Source organism: Passer domesticus, chromosome 22 (genome assembly GCF_036417665.1).
Source record: "Passer domesticus isolate bPasDom1 chromosome 22, bPasDom1.hap1, whole genome shotgun sequence".
Taxonomy (NCBI): Eukaryota; Metazoa; Chordata; class Aves; order Passeriformes; family Passeridae; genus Passer; species Passer domesticus.
In genome coordinates, this window is record NC_087495.1 from 609997 (window position 1) to 623784 (window position 13788).

The window sequence follows — 13788 nt, forward strand, 5'->3', positions numbered from 1 at the left end:
ATATTAGGAACTAGGATGTTAGGATAGATATTAGGATATTAGGTTGTCGTGGTTTGGCCCGGAAATGTGTTTCTGGAAAGGTCTAAGTCGGGCCAATCAGTGGCCAAATTCAAAATTGGCATGTGATGTGGCCACTGAGGATCTGGATACGCCTCTGAGAACACACGGGGGTTAAAAGCAGGAGATTCCCAGAGAACTTCCTCTCTTTGGGAATCCGGCATTGGTAAGTAGAGTCTGGCCTCTCCCCTGCCCAGCTGCGTCTGGGTGGGGGAGGCCATGACAGGGAGGAGGCCGGGAGCCCCAAAAGGTGCAGAGGTGGAGGAGAACATGCAGGGGTGGAAGAGACTTGGGATGTCTGGGCAGCCCCCCCGGAGAGAGGGACAGAAATTGTGCTGGCAGCTCAGCCGGCCAGAAGCGGGGGATGCCTCGAGAGAGGTGCCCGGCAGCTGTGGGAGTCCTTGGGCAGGCAGAAGTGAAAATTTTAACCCCTTTTTAGACTAATAGAAACCTTACAAATACTGAATCCTCCTGAATCAGGATGAGGTGAGAGAGAGAGATGAGAGATGAAATGGGCAAGCGTGAGGAAAGCTGGAAGAGGAGAGAAGAGTCCTGAGTGGAAGAGATGATGGAGTGGCCTTGGGCTGGACTCTTTCTTGTATAGCCATGGACAGACCCGTGTTTTTCCCTGTGACCCAGAGACTGTATTTAAGGGGAGGCAACACCAGTTAGTCAAGAGTGAAGCAGCGGCGTGAACAGAAACAGCTGAGGAGGGTGTGAGATGCCCTCTGTCTCCACGGAGAGGAAGATCTCTGCTCATGAAGCCCCTCGGCCCCAGGGGGTGAAATATGGGGGGGACTGGTGTCCCAAAGCTGAAACTCTTCATGAAGCCCCTCAGCCCCAGGGGGTGAAATATGGGGGGGACTGGTGTCCCAAAGCTGAAACTCTTCATGAAGCCCCTCAGCCCCAGGGGGTGAAATATGGGGGGGACTGGTGTCCCAAAGTTGAGAGACTGCTGTTTCTGGAAGTGAGTAGAGCATCTTTAAACGGGGAGCCCTAAAAGCAGTCCTGGCCCGTGTCCAGTGGTGAGAGCACTGGACATGGGGGGGGAAGTCACGAGGGCCGATGTTCTCTGGGTGGGGCCATGGATGACACGGAAGCACAGGAGGTTTTAATTGTGCTTCCGGGGGAGGCCCACGAGGCAAGGGGGGACTCCTCTCTCCCTGATGGATTTGAGGGTTGATAATTTGAGGGGTGGTGAATCTGTGGAGAAAAGGGAGGGGGAGGAGGAAGGTATCTGGAAGGTTTTTATTTTTAGCTTGGTATGTGTTCCTTTTTAGATTTGTAATAAATAAAGTGTTGTGTTTTTCCCTCCATCCCCGAATGAGAGCCTGCTTTGTTCTGTTCCCGGGTCACATCTCACAGCAACCCTTTTGGAAATATACCCTTCATGGGGGCCCTGGCATTGTGCCAGGGTCAAACCATGACATAGGTCTAGATATTGGGAAGAAATTCTCCTCTCTGAGGGTGGGGAAGCCCTGGCACAGGGTGCCCAGAAAAGCTGTGGCTGCACCATCCCTGGAAGTGCCCAAGGCCAGGCTTGTAGCAGCCTGGGATACCCCATGGCAGGGGGTAGAAAGAGATCAGCTTTAAGTCCTTTCTAATCCAAACCATTCTGGGATTTTATGATTGGTCCTGTAGCTCATTCTGAGCACGATGTCATGCCATATATTAATATAATACATATATATACGTTTTAATATAAATATAATATATAAACATATATGGCATCTATATCTATGTAGATATATCATGGAGTTTTTGCAGAGCACCCCAGGAGAAGGGCCAGCAGTAGATGCTAGAGAGGGATGCCAGGCAGCCCTGTCCTAAACATCACCACTTGCCTTCTGCAGCTGTGACTGAGCCTCAGCAGGCTGCGAGACACCTTTGGCTGCCCAGGCTGAGCAGCTCCTGCAGCACCATCTCTGGGAGAGGATTCCTGTGCCTGGATGGGTCCCTGCAGGGGCAAGGGGCACTGGAGACTTCGGAAGTTTCTGGGCAGGATCTGAGGAGTGCAGTGCTCCAGCATGGTGCATTCCAGGAAATCTTGAAAGGAGCAGAAATGCCAAGCTGTATGTGAAAGAAGGCTTTTATGCAGGAGGCTAAACATGACAACCCTCAGCATCTGGTCAAAGGGGAAAACTTCAAAGTTGGAAACAAAGCCAACCCCATCATAGCTGCAAGTCCTGCCAGAATAAATGGTGTTTGCAAAATCTCAGTTACTGCAGGTACTTTGTAATATAATATACAAGCTTCCCTGGTGTTTTCCACTCTCTCAAGCTCACATTGGGTGCCAATCATTTGTCCTGGTTTAGGGCAAATTTGGGAGAAAACCTCCAAAAGGGCCCCCCCCCCCGAAAGCCCACCCACACGGCCCCTCCTCCCAACTGGTTTGGGAAATGTTTCCTCGGAGAGAAGTGGAAAAAACCTGTTTATTTAACAGGCAAAGCACTCCCCAGCACAAAAAATGAACAATACCAGATGACAAAACTCATTCACCACTCTGAAGAGACAACAAATTCAGAAAGTCTCTCCGGTGGGTGGTCGCTTTGTTATCAGTCCCTCTGGCACTGGGAAAGGCTGCTGCCTGGAGTAGCCCCAGCAGGACACAAGGGGCAAGCTCTCAGTGCTCCCCAGGTCCCAGTCCGGAGCAGGTTTGAACAGTTCCCAGAAAAGGGAAAGGAAAAAAAACCAGCCCAGCGAAAATTCTGCCTCAGCTAGCTAAATTAGCTAAAAAGTAAAGGAGTGCTCTGTTCTGCTCCATCAGTGCCCAGACAACACAGCCCAGCACAGAATGTGGAGGAGTGCTGCTTTTAGAGGAGTGAGTGCAGTCTCTGATAACAAACTCTGTGCTTCTTGTTCTCCCCACCTTCGCTCTCAGAACCAGTCTTGAATGCAGAGAATATAATATCCAGCACTAACAGAACGCACAGTTGGGGATACAAGCATCATAATGTCACCCTAGCACACTTGGTTACAACTGTCAAGGCATCATTGATCTGCCCCACCCAGCACCTGCCAGGCACAACCCGATCCAGGCCCTGGGAGAGCACCTGAGTGCCCTAAACCATCTCTGGGAGCAGTAAGAGCCCTGTGAGGAAGCTACCCTAAGTCAGGCTGGCTTGAGCTTTGCTGGGAGTTGGACCGGTTGCCAGGAGATGAGCCAGCCCTCAGGACTGATCAGCCTTGTCCTGACCATCTGAATGAACTAAGAAGTGCATAAAAATCATAGAATCATAGAGTTGTTAAGGTTGTAAAAGGCATTTAAGATCACATTCTGCCAGAACCACCAGGATGCCCGCCATTGAACCTCAAGTCTCACATCCACATATTTTCTGAACTCTTGCAAGGATAGTGAAGCCACCACTGCCCTGGGCAGCCTGTTCCAATGCTTCACAACCCTTTCTGTGAAAAAAAATTTCCCTTCTATCCAATCTAAAGCTCCCCTGGCACAGCTTGAGGCCATTTCCTTTCATCTCGTCCCTTGTTCTCTGGGAGCAGAGTCCAACCCTATCCTGGCTCCAGCCTCCTGACAGGGACCTGTAGAGGAGGAGAAGGTCCCTGGGTCCCCAGGGTGTGGGTTCAAACAGGTGAAGCATCTCCGTGCAAGGCGGGGAGTGAGGAGCTTCGCCTCCCTTCCAAGGAGCAGACGCGGGGCTGGGAGCGTTGGAGCCCCGGAGAAAGGCTGGGGCCAGGGGCAGGGAGAAGGAAGCCCAGCAGGCTGCTGGAGGCGGCCGTGTCTCGGCCGGCCCCGGTGCGTGAGGCGGGGCTGCGGGCCTGGCGCGGGGCTCCGCGGAGCCGAGGGCGGCCGCAGGCCCCAGCCCGGCCCGGCGGCACTGGCCTCTCTCTGCAGCCCCCTCGGGGAGCGGCCCCCTCGCAGGGACCTCGCTGAGGCTGAGGCCGTGGTTTGCAGCGCTGAGAGTCACTCAAAAGCTCTTTCAGTGACTCCTTCAAAGCCGGCGTGTGCGAGGCTGGGGTCACCGCGAGGCCGTTCCCCAGCGCTTCTCCGAAAGCTCTTCCCCCAAACACACAGAACTGTTTTCAAACGCGTTGAAATGAATCACCTCTACTCCACAGACAAACTTTTCTCCTCCTCATTCTCCTTTGAAGAGTCCCACAACATGTTGGACTTATCAAGACTAATTTTAGAGAAAAACAGGAAAAAAATATGCAAACTACAAACTCAGGCCCCTGAAGACTAAAGCACTAAGAGCGCTTCTGAGGAGTGCAGATGCAGCGAGGCTGCCTTATCTTGGAGTCAGCGCTGAAGTGGAGAGCCACGTAACGAGGGACTATTTCCCATCTGCTGCATAAATCTAAAGTTACTTCAGGCAGAATGAGGAATCAGAAGATACTTCAAAGGCATTTGAGCTCTGTATCTGTGTCAAACTGCAGCTCTAAGCACCCTGCGTTGCCCTCCTATTAAAGATGAACTTTTGTACTCTGTTAGACATCTTAAAAAGCATAAAACATAAGTTCATTTGCTTTTCAAGTACTCCCATCCCCACTCCCGGCTCAGCTCCCTTGCAAAACAGAATATTTGCGAACAAACAGCCCCAGTTTTGCTGCAGAGGTTTCATCTTTCCTGGCAGCATGGGAGGGGTTGGCTGGTGAGCCGCAGCTTTCCAGCACAGAGGGGAAATGTCAGCGTGCTGTTAGTTCACAATGGGACCAGGCACTGCTTCCCACAGACACGTCCTCAGCATCCTCTGGGCTGGAATTGTTGTGCCGGGGGAGATGCAGCTCTGCCCTGTCAGAGATGGGGGGAGTTGCACGGGAGGAGAGCAAACAAGATTGACTGTCAAGATAACCCTTTTCCTTGTGGAATTTGTGGCTTTATCAGCATTTTTTGCAGAATGAGATGAAATGTGAAGGGTTTTCAGATGTGAAAATTAATTGCTCTGTTCTAAGCTGGCACTAAGCCCCATGGCCTCAGGTCCTCAGGGGATGCCATGGCATCCCCACGCAGGTCAGTGACCGTGCTGCTCCAGAGGACTCCACTGCAGGAGATGCTGGCTGGGTGATGGGAAAGGGAGAAGAGCACTAAAGGCCCCTAAGTGGAATCAATTTATGGCACTGAAACAAAAACAAAGGGCTTTGCTGTTTCCACAATCCACTGTGTATTTGCCAGCAGCTCAGCTGCCAGGTTGTGGCCTGTTCTTTACAGGGTATTTCCTGAGAGGGCTGTGGGTCTGTTGGTTTAATGAGCCCCAGCCTTGTTACTGATGGGGCAGCAGGGAGCAAGGGTTGTGCCAAAGAGGTGGAGAGGGTGGGTGAGGCAAGGCCAAGCAAAGCCTTCAGAACCTTGAGGATGTGAAGGGAATATTTGTCAGGAGCAGTGGGGAGAAAGAGTATGAGAAGAGAAGGAGAAAGTGTTAGGAAGAAAGAGAAGAAGGCATGGGCAGGGCATTGTGCAGCAAGATCAGAGGAGGGCAGCACAGTGGGAGTAATTAGGGGTTTGTGATTCAGGTATGAGACGAAAGGAGGGGAATGTCCACAGGGGTTGGGGGAACAGAGAACAAGGAGAATTCAGAGCCTGGCAGCAGATGGACTGGAGGGCGTGAGTGCAAAGGCAGAAAGGGAACAGCCAGAGAAGCAGCAAAGGAAGACACAGGTACAGCAGACTTGAAAATAGCTGTGACAGTGAATTTCTGCCTTAGAGAAGGTGAAATGCCTAGCAAAGCCTGCAGAGATGGAATGGGACATTGGATAAGGCAAAGCAGGTGTCTGGGGCACAGCCAGACGGAAACATCCCTGTTTAGGAGAGCAGAGAAGCTGAGCAGGGATGGGGTACAGCTGACAGAAGGGATGGGAACCAGGAGCACAAAAGACACAGGATTTCAAATCAGGAATTAAAGTAACATTCACAACCATGACTTAAAATACATGGAGCTGCTGCTTATATGAGTGCACAAAGTCAGAGACGGGGGCAGGTTTGTACAGGGCAGGTTTGTACAGGCCTTTGGAGATGCCCAAATTTTGGAGCACCTCCTGTGCCGCTCTGGCACCTTGTCCTGGCCAGCTCAGGGTCTGTGGGCACAGCAGGGACAGGAAGATTATTTCTGGCCTGTGTCCCAGTGGGTGTGCCCTGGCTCCAGGGAAGATCAGGATCCATAAAGAAGGTTCTTGAAGGATCCCTTCCAGCCTGTGAGAAGTTGTCCTGTGCCAGCAGCAGCTCAGATCAGATTGGACCCCGCTCGTGTGGAACCCTGCAAACACCTTTGCCAGTCTGGGATGGTGCCAGTGCACCCCAGTGTCACCTGGAGGGGAGCAGAGGCTCCGTGGGTTTGCCAAGCTCCATCAAAACCCAAGGCAGAACAAATCAGCCCTTCTCTCCTGCTAGCAGTTTACAATTCCTTCTCTAATTTTCATTATCTGCAGCAAAGAAGCAATTCAGGGAATCAATTTTCTAGCAAACTCAGTGGCTGGATTTGACTGGACTGCTGCCTGCTCATGGTGTGTGTTTTCCCAGTCCCTTTCCAGCTCATGGTGGGGCACTGAGCAGGCTATGCCTGCCCAACCTGTCCCTCATGCAGCAGCTGAATCCAGGACCAGCAGGGAGCCAACAGGCTCTGCCTGGGCTGGGCCTGCTGCTGCACACTGCAGGTGGCCACAGCAGCACAGCCCTTGGCAGGACAGGGACTCCCAGAGCCAGCACCCCACCTTTGGCAAATCCGTCCTCCAGAAACACATCCCTTCCCAATTCCAGCTGACAGCTCTTCCTCATCCCACACCCGGCAGGACTGCACAGATCTCCAAAGCATCCTTCTCCCTCAGCCTATCTTGCCAGCCCTTCCATCTCTCTTCATGTACCTGGTCTGCTTCTCCCACCATCCCGCCTCTCTCCTTTGGCCCCGTTTCTGTTGTAAGAAACCAGTTTTGGTGCCAAGGCCAGAACTGCCTGTGCTGTTCAGGTCACTGGAGCTGTAGCAAAGTTTCCCTGTTGCTCTCAATATTTTACTTCATTAATTTCCTTTCTCTTTGCTACTGGACAGTTTCAAGGTACTGATCAGGCAGCTTCATAGCTGCAAGACTCTGTGTGCCTCTAGTTTGGAGCCCATTATTGCATTCAGCTTGGGTTTCCTTTCCACCTGAATGGCTTTGTGTCTGGGGCATGGACTCAGAGTCATTTTATCTGCCTGTCAATCATTATTTTGCCTTTCTTTGCAGCTTTTCATATTCCCTTTCAAATTCAAACATTCTCAATAGATTTGTATTGCTGCCTCAGCTTTCACCATCTCCTTTCATTGTTACAAACATACTACCAAGCCTGGGACTCTGCCAGAATTCCTGGGCCTGATGGTGAGCTCTCCCATCACGTACCTGGACATCTCATCCCAGTTCTGGTTTTCTCTCCTTTGAGCTCAGCATCAGTCCACAAGGCCGAGCCATGGCCCCTTAGCACAGGAGTCTCTTCTGCGGTACCTTGGCACAGAGTTCCAAGGACTTGGTGCTGTCCTCATAGTCCTCCACATTCCTTTTCACCACTTCAAAGATCTCGCCAAGGTCTGAGAGACCTGACTCCCCTCTACAGAAAATCTCAGGCATTTTCTTAATAAATTCTGTTCATCAAGGTGTCTCTTCTGTTCCTCGCTACACTTGCCCCAGTTGCTTGGTGTGACACTTAGACCTACTGGTGATAAGCTGTCTAGGTGGCCACAGAGAAATCTGTATGGTTCAGTGTCACATGTCACTTTCAACACCCATTTCAGGTTACATATTGGAGCTTGTAGCTTGATCTGATTCTTCAGGAATTCTTGTCTGAGTCCCACATAGACCTGCCTGTTTGGGACTCGTCAGGCACATTTTGCTCCAGCACTTCCTCTGACACTTCTCTGAGGCAGTTTGTTGTGTTTATCCCCCTGTAAAAGCCCTTGTGGTGCAGGAATCTCCTTGATCAGAGGGTGTTCATGCACTGCAGAACATCATGCAAAGGTTTAACTTTATTTTTCTGTGGAGCCATGTGCTCCCACTGTCCTCTACTAGAAGGTCACCAAGGAGAGGTGACACTCTTGACTGTGTGACCTCCTAATGTGTGGGGGGAATTGCATTCTTAGCTGATGAGCTGATAAGAAATTGCTCTTAAAAATATTTAATTCCATTCATAACGGTTTGACACTTAATTTGTCCAGGTCTGGCCGCAATTTTCTTTTCTGCATTTGGACCTTATTTTATTTTAATTCCTGGAAACTGGTTCACTTTGCAGTTTAACCATGGTAGATGTTTCAAACCAGCAGTGCTGTGGTGCAGTGTTTAAAAGAGCATTTCTCCCCCTTAACACACAGCAGTGCAGAAATTTTACAGATTTTTAAACACTCCTTCCATTTATAGGTTTATCAAGCAGCCTGGTGTTGCCCTAAAAGTGTGGTTTATCATACTGAAAGATAGCAGAGGCAGTTATGGACTAACAACCATGACCAAGACCCCAAAATGGATTTACCTCATTTGAGAGGCTTTTCCATTAATTTGTTTCACTCCAGGCAAATTATATGTGCCTCTCAAATCAGGCTTAGTGAAGATCTTAGTCACAAACAATTGGTCTCAAACCTCAGAGATCAAGGGTAGTTGATATCTCTTTTTTCCTCTAATCTAATTTGATTCCCAATAGTCTGTGGCTAATGCGGGCACACAATGCGGCAGACAGAGCGTTTGCAGCAGAGACAGGGACGTACAAGGCAGTGTTAAGATCTCACTCACATCATTATCTCCAGCTCCAGCGCTTGGTAGCAGTGCTGGGAGGATTTGGGGACTGGAGGAGCACAGGGACCTTGGCCTGACACAGCCAGGGTCTAGCAAGGAGATCACCATCTCTTAAATATGGAAAGGGATTATCCGATTTCAGAGACAATTCTGTTAGCATATGAAATCTGCATAAACTGCCTGTAACCACGGTGACATGGAAAATTAAGAAATTCACAAATACACAAAGGGGAATGGGTTCCCAAGCAGGGAGAATGGGACAAAGAGGTTTGGGATTAATTCCAAAGCAAAGGGTCAAGGAAGGAGTCAACCTGGTGCTGGAAAATACTGGTCTGCATCACACACAGAATAACAGCATCCCCTGGAGAGGCTCAAAGGGATGGTCCATCACTGCCTGCCAGCATCTCTTTGTCAGTTCCTGCTGGCCACCTGCAGGGCCAGAAACCATCTTTTCCTTTATATATTTTTTTTCTTTCCCCTAACACAGTCTCTTTGTTCTCCTCCCTGCCAGAGCACTGAAACAGCTGGAATGATGCACAGGTTAAGATCAGTTAGGCCTGACACATCTGTCATTGTAACTGAGGTCTGGATGAAGCTCCCCCAGCCAGAAATGCTGTTATTTTCTCTCTGTACTATAGGTTTTGTACACTTTCTCCTGGGATTAGCTGGAATTTTCCCCAGAGAAATTGCCTGCTGTCAGTTCTCTTCCTTGATACCTGTCAAGCTTTGCAAAAAAATCTTCTTTAATATTTTACAAGTCCAAGTGCAGTGAATGTGCTTTTGGAGAAAACATCCATGAGGAGTAGCCTGATCTGGTAGAAGGTGTCCCTGCTCATTAGAGGGGGGTGGAAGGAGATGATTTCTAAGCTCCCTTCCAACCCAAACCATTCTGGCATTCTTTGATTGCCATGACTGCAGAGAACTGGGCTTAGCTCAGGTAGTCCAGTCTCTCCTTGACTCCTGGTTTCTTCTGTCTTGACCCCTTGTTTTCTTCTGAGACTGTAGTTTTTGGTGTAGGAACCTCTGAGGGCAAAGGATAACTTTCAGGGGCCTGGATGAAGCAATCAGGAATGAATAGGTGGACAATGAGAGAGCAGAAGTCACATCCACGGGTAGAATAGGATGGAGCTGCAGCCAGTGTTCTTAGGGATAGTTTCTGCAATCCAACATGTGGAAGATGTTTAAGCCCTAAAGAAGATGAAAGGTGCCATAGGAGAAGCTGAAGAACTGACTTGGCTGGGCACACCGAAACTCCAGCCAGCTCCTCCCTGCATCCCACATTTCATGAGACACCAAAATAAACCCACTAGACCAGGAAGGACCCCCTTGCCAAAGGAAAATTAAGAGATTAGTGTGACCCAAAGACTCACTTTGTCTGAAAGGGTCTGCACCAAGAGTAGGACAAGACCACAGATTGTCCCCTGGAGACTGATTTAAGCCAGGGAACTCCTGAACCTTTCTCCTCACGCATGGGAGTGGTTCAAGCATGGAGCTGCTGTGGTGGGGAGGCTCCCGGAGCAGCTTTGTGCCTGCAAAGACTCCTCTGACACACCAGTGCTGGGAGGGGGCTGGGGCAGGTCCTTGGCACTGGTGGGAAGGATGTGTTGAAATTCAGTGCAGCACACCTGAGTGCTTTTTCTCAAATTCTCAATTTAGCAGCACCCACATCCCAGCAAATCATATGAACACCACAGAAAGCCATTCTGCAAGGGGAATATCAAAGGGCTGTCAGGACACAGGTGTGGCAGCAGCTCTCTGGCCACAGAGAGAAACAACTTTCCCAGGCACTGTCCTGGGGAAAAGTCTGTGAGAAGATCAGAGAGAAAAGAATGAGAAACAATTCTTTTCTTCACTTGCTGCACCTGTTGTTCTGAACATGTGGAATGTGTTACGGAGATTTGTTTACCAAAGGGTGGTTTCTTAATTAGCCAATGGTGATGGTGTTTAGATTGGAGGACCAATTAGGTCCAGGTGAATCACGGAGTCAATGCTAATTATTACCAGGCCGGGGGCCATTGCTGTGACACACAGGGACCCATGCATCAGCCCTCCTGCAGAGATTCCCTGTACACTCTGAAACAGGTAATGTAAAGCATGCAGAAAACTGAAATCACAGAATTCCAGACAGGTTTGGGTAAGAAAGGAACTTAAAGATCATCTCACTCCAACGTCTTGCCATGGCCAAGGGCACTGCAAATGTGACAGCACCTGCTAGTACACAATGGGAAGGAATCCTCCAGCTTCCAAGGAGTGCCTGGCAGTGGAGCAGCAGGACTCAGCACCTGTGTCTGGGCCAGGAAGTCCTACCATCTGTGACTGATGGATGGTGGCCATGGCACAGCTCTTCTGGAGGTCTGCTGTGTTCACCTTTATGGGTATGACATTATTTTCTCCAAGCAGTGGAATAACTTAATGCAAATCCTTACCAAGTGTCCACTCTCAGTAGCAGCTGTCTCCTACGAGAGCCCCAGGGGACACAGGATACAGGAGGGGCCTGGACACCACATCAGCACAGGTTGCAGATGTGACTTGCTGCAGTCCTGGCTCACAGCAGGGCATTGCTGAGTATAAAATCATACAGAATCACAGTCAATAAGGTTGGAAAAAGCCCTCTAAGATTGAGTCCAACCTTGGCTCAGCACTCATGTGTTCACCAATAAATCACGTCCCCAGAAGCCACGTCTAAATGATTTTTGAACACTTCCAGGGGTGGTGGCTCCACCACTGCCCTGGGCAACCTGTGCCAGTGCCTGAAAACACTTTCTTAGATCCAACCTAAACCTCCCCTAACCCAGCCTGAGGCCGTTCTCTCTCCTCCTGTCCCTGTTCCCTGGGAGCAGACCCAACACCCCTGGCTGTCCCTCCTGTCAGGAGCTGTGCAGAGCCACAAGGTCCCTCCTGAGCCTCCTTTTCTCCAGGCTGAGCTCCCTCAACTCTCTCAATGGCCCCTGGTGCTCCAGACCCTTCCCCAGTTCTCCAGCAGACAGAGCTTTTGCTGGGAGACCCAACAGCATCCCAGAAAAGCACTTTCTACAGACAACAGAAATAAGAGGAGTGTGAGAAATACTCCAGCCTTTAAAGAGGATACAGAAGTGAGCTGGCTCTGGGGACAAGCGATTCAGTCCATGTGTCATGGAGCACGCCAAAGACTGCTAGAGGCTCCCAGAGACCATGCGACAAACGCTCTAGCTCTTCTCAGCCTTTTTCACAGCCACAGGCCTTAACAGAAGATGTGTCACACCATTGCCTTCCAGGTGCTTCCTGGTGTTTGTGTCCCAGCACAAACTTCAGAGCCTGAGCGAATGACAAGCAGCCCACCCTGGGAGAAGTGGAGTGGTCTCTCCTGGAATCCATCCTGGAGAGACCAAACACCCAGGAGGAATGCAGTGGCACAGTGAGAGCTGTCCCTCCGCCCTTTTCTGCTCCAGGACACACTGCTCAGCCCACAGCAAAGTCCCCAACGGCCCCAGCAGTCATGGAGGGCCAGGATCTGCACGAGGACCAGCCTGTCTCCTTTGATTACCAGCAGATGGAGGATGCATGCAAGAGAGAGATAATTAATTAATTGCAACTTTCCCAGTCTCCAGACTTTGGCTTCTATTGATCTCAGTTTTATCTGGAGTAATAGAGACAATTAGGAGGGAACACAGCAGCAGAAGTTAATTACCAATGGAATGGAAAGTGTGTCTTTCAATTTATTAAAGTTTTATCACAAAGTAGCCCTGCTGCAGAAGCACAGGCAGAGGCAGCCTGCCTTCCCGTGTCCTCCGTGTCCTGCAGAGCACATCCCAACAATCAATAATAAATTACAAACTCATCCCGCCCTGCACAGGGCAGGCTCCATGGGACCCCAACCCCGAGGGGAGCACCGGGGCTGTCGGACAGGCTACGGGGACAGGGCACGGCTGCTCCCGTGCCGAGGCTCCGTGAAGGAGCCCTGCCTGCAGGAACAAGCCCCTGCCCCGAGGAGCTTCCCCTGAAGGAGCCCTGCCTGCAGGAACAACCCCCTGCCCCGAGGAGCTCCCCGTGAGGGAGCCCGGCCTGCAGGCACAACCCCCTGCCCCGAACAGCTTCCCCTGAAGGAACCCTGCCTGCAGGCACAGGAGGCAGCACACACAGCTGGAGGGAGCGGCCCCTCCGAGAGCGTCACTGCTCAGGGCAGGGTCGGGATGTGCTCCTGGTGTTCCCACAGCCTCAGGGACACATCCATGTTGCATCCCAGCCCTAGGTCCAGAGTCTGACAGAGCGACTTTGAAGAGGAAGACAACCATCAAGTCTAGTGGCTTGGGATCTGAACACTTCAATAACAGGAAAATAACAAACTGAAAGACGAACAAACTAGGAGAACACACCCGAAAACACAGGACCCAAAGCTGGGGGTGGTCCATGGGCTTGCAGGGTACATATAGGTTAGGGAGAAGGGCGGAGTTAAGGCGGGGTCTGAGGGTAAGGCCCAATAGGAAAGGATATGGAAAACATTGCAGGGGTACATCAACCAATCAAGGGCACCGAGGTAACTGGGAGCAAATCAACTGGGAGAGAGTAGAGAACTTTCTAGTACAGATTTGCATAAAACAACTGGGGAATGCTGGGACAGATTTTTGTGATTTTTTTCTATAGGTCTGAGGGGTTTTCCCATGGTTTAATTCTAATTCATCTTTGTGATATGTAATGTGTAATTCGTGCTGTTATAGAATATAAAATAAAATATATGTACTAACAGGTACAGGGAATGAAGGGATATTGTAAACTTACATGTGGGGTCTGAGGAATGTTACAGCCTGTGGAGGGGATTGCATGACATTGCAGCATTGTAGCTGCCATCTAAAGAACCTAGCGGGGTGGAAATTGGCAATGCCAGAACCGAGTGCTAAGATCAAGATAGCGAGGGCTGTTGGCAGAAATTGCATCCCAATATTGTGTTTCCGTAAATATGCCATCAGCCATCCCTGCCTGCCAGGAACTGCTTTGTCAAACCAAACCCAGAGACAGAGAGCAACATGAATATGTTTGACCGACGTTCATCGCTGA

At 50.4% G+C, this 13788-nt stretch overlaps 1 long non-coding RNA gene across 1 annotated transcript; it reads right to left on the reverse strand.

Annotated features, from left to right (window-relative positions):
- Window positions 1-6721: 6721 nt before the first annotated feature.
- Window positions 6722-13158, reverse strand: LOC135285155 (uncharacterized). Its single transcript, XR_010350138.1, has 3 exons — window positions 13110-13158; window positions 11184-11318; window positions 6722-9945 (listed from the first exon to the last, which is right to left on the reverse strand). It is a non-coding gene; the product is annotated as an uncharacterized LOC135285155 (long non-coding RNA).
- Between the last annotated feature and the right edge of the window lie 630 nt (window positions 13159-13788).